This window comes from Phacochoerus africanus, chromosome 4 (genome assembly GCF_016906955.1).
Source record: "Phacochoerus africanus isolate WHEZ1 chromosome 4, ROS_Pafr_v1, whole genome shotgun sequence".
NCBI lineage: Eukaryota > Metazoa > Chordata > Mammalia > Artiodactyla > Suidae > Phacochoerus > Phacochoerus africanus.
The window spans coordinates 126,777,428-126,780,695 of record NC_062547.1 but is presented as its reverse complement, the minus strand read 5'-3'; positions in this window follow the sequence as shown (position 1 = coordinate 126,780,695).

Sequence of the window (3,268 nt, the reverse complement as noted above, 5' to 3'; positions counted from 1 at the left end):
TACGTTTTAGACATGGCTTGTATCTGGTCATTGCTGTGGCTGTGGCATAGGTCAGCAGATGCAGCTCCTATTTGACCCCGAGCCTGGGAAATTCCATACACTGTGGGTGCAGCCCTAAAAAGCAAAAAACAAAACAAAACAAAATGAGATAAATATTTATATATTAATAGAAAATTATCCCCAAGAGTTACTGCAAGTCACCACAATTCTATAGATTGCTTGCATTGTTGTTAAATAGGTTAAATATACACTTGTGTACAGAAAAATTCAAAAAGAATACCCAGCAAACTGTTATTGGTCATTGCCCCTGGGACAGGAACTTAACTTCACTGTATAACCTTTAGTAATCTCCGTATGTATGCCAGGTTTTATCAGCTCATGTTTCTTTGATGATGGTCATTCTAACAGGCATGAGGTGACATTTCATTTTGGCTTTAATGTATATTTCCCTAATAACTATTTTGTTAAGCATTTTTCATATGCCTGTTGGCCTTTATTTTATCTCTTTTGGAAAACTGTCTATTCAGAGACTCTGGCTATTATTTAATGAGTGTTGTTTATTTTCATGTGTTTGGCAATATTCCAATTTTCTTCTTGTATATTAATTTCGAGTTTCATGCCATTGTGGTCAGAGAAGATACTTTGTATGATCTCAGTCTTCCTGAGTTTGCTAAGACTTGTTTTGTAGCCTAACATATGGTCTATTCTAGAAAATTTTCTACTTAGAAATGCATATTCTGCTATTGTTAGGTAGAATATTTTGTATACATCTACTGGGTCTATTTAGTCTATAGTGTTGTTCAAATATGCTGTTTCTTTTCCATCTCTATCTGGATGATCTTTCCATTGTTGAGAATGGGGTACTTAAGTCCCCACCTATTAGGGTATTACTTTTTACTTTATTTAGGTGCTCCAATATTGGGCACCCAAATATTTATAACTGATTTATCCTCTGGATGGTTGACCCTTTTATCATTATGTAATGACCTTCTTTGTCAATTTTTTTTAACTAAAAAGTTTAAAGATTATTTTGTCTGATATGAGTATAGCCATCCTTTTGTTCATTTGTTTTTGGTTACCATTTGCTTGAAATAACTCTTTCCATCTGTTCACTCTCAGTCTGTGTGTGTCTTTAAGGCTAAAGTGACTCTCTTGTAGGCAACATATTGCTGGATATGGTTTTTATCCTATCAGCCATTCTAACTTTTGATTGGAAAATTCAATTCTTACACCATTTGATCCACACTCCATTTATGTGTAAAGTAATTATCAGTAGGTAAAGACTTAACTACTGCTATTTTGTTACTGGCTTTCTGGTTGTTGTGTAGATCCACTGTTTCTTGATTCTTATTCTACTTTTTAAAATAAACTTTACTGGATTATAGTTGACTTTGAAAGTTGTGTTAGTTTCAAGTGTACATTATCCTTCTGTCCTTTATTGTATTTTGTTGTTAGTGTGCTGCAACTTCTTTACAATGTTCTTTTGCATAATCATTACAGATTTTTCCCTTGTGGCTACCATGAGGCTTACTTACATAAACGATCTTAAAATGGTAACACCCTATTTTAAGTTGATAATTTAAATAGAATTCCTAAGTTTTACTTTTTTACTTTTCTCCATGAAATGGATTTTTATAAGTAAAGTTACTGACCTTAATACTAAGGTTTTAAAATCTTAAAATATTATGTGGGAATATATATTAATTTGTTTACATAAATTTCATAATTTTAAATTATAATGCACATCCTGTTTCTACCGTAATAGATTTAGTATTCTTTTCTTAGTTATATTGAAAAATACTTAAATTGTTCTATTTTAGAATCATCTTTACAGTAAACCTTGTATTTGTTTTGGCATACTTCATATGTTAATTATATATCCATCCAAAGCCTTTCAATTAAGGATTATCTATGTTTTCACTCTTTAAATTTTAACTCTTACTCAATTTAACATTTTATGGTGAGCAATTGGCTAGATATGGTGAGAGAAAGAAGACTAAGCCCTGGGGGTTGCAATCTAAGTAGTCATGTGCACAAGTCACATGTACGAGGTACACTATGGGATCGGTGCTATAATGGATATTAAAAACTATTATAATGGTGCTCAAAGAATAATGGTGTTTCAGAATAGGAAGGTCACAAAAGAGGTAGCATTTGAACAGGGCATGAAATATGAAAAAGAATGCCCTTATGTTATTTCCATTAAAATTATTCTTCTTTTCTGGGAAATGTTCAGAAATTAGTGTTCTTAATGTAATTATTAAAAAATTTTCTACTTTACTACATAAAGAAAAATAATTTTTCTATAAATGTATGTACCATTAAAAAATAATGGTAATTATAATGAAGTGTTAAAGTATATCTGTAATTATGTATTTATTAGTAGTATATAATTTTATTTTGTCTTCTCAAGAGACATATTCAACAGTAAAATCCCAACTATATCACTTATTCACTAAAGTATATACAAATAAAAAAAACCCACCTAGAATATTTCTTATACAGTATGTATAATAAAGAATCAGATGGCCTAGATCCTTACAGTAATGAAAACTTAAAATACAGCATATTCATTGCTGAAACGGTCAGAGATGGTTAGGTAATAACAGCAAGAACAACAACAGTAAGTCCTAATACTTTGAGATGTGGATCAAAAAAATTCCCAAAGAGAAACCTCTCAGACTTAAAGTGTGAATGTCAGGAGAAGCACTGATGGCAGAGATAGGAGTCAGGATTTTAAATTCCAGCTCTACTACCTAACCTCTTAGCATCTCTGTCCTTTATCAGCTGTCCAAATGGTAATGACTTGGACTATCCCTCCTTCAAGGGTTTATGCATAAGCATCATCTCTCTTGGATGCTTTATAAAACATAAATTGTTATCAAATGTAGTTGATACTACTAAGGTGTGACAAACTAGTTCAAGTTTTCCAAGCACAAACTGGAGAAGGGAAGTTGGAGACATCATATGATGTACCCAATTAGGACTTCCCATCACATTCTTATTTTTACTGTTGCATTGACTAAATTTTGCTGAGAAATAGTTGAGGAGTCTTCTTTACACAGTTAACTAGTTGCACAACCATGGAAATTTTCTTGTACTCTGCTCAGCTTTGGTTTCCTCATCTGTAGAGGAAGGATCATGATAGTACCTCCCTTTTGGCAGATTTTGAGGATTAAATGAATACCACATGTAAAGTACTTGGCACAATCCCATGCATATAATGAGTTCCCACCAAATGACAGCTCTTATTTTTATTCCTCATATT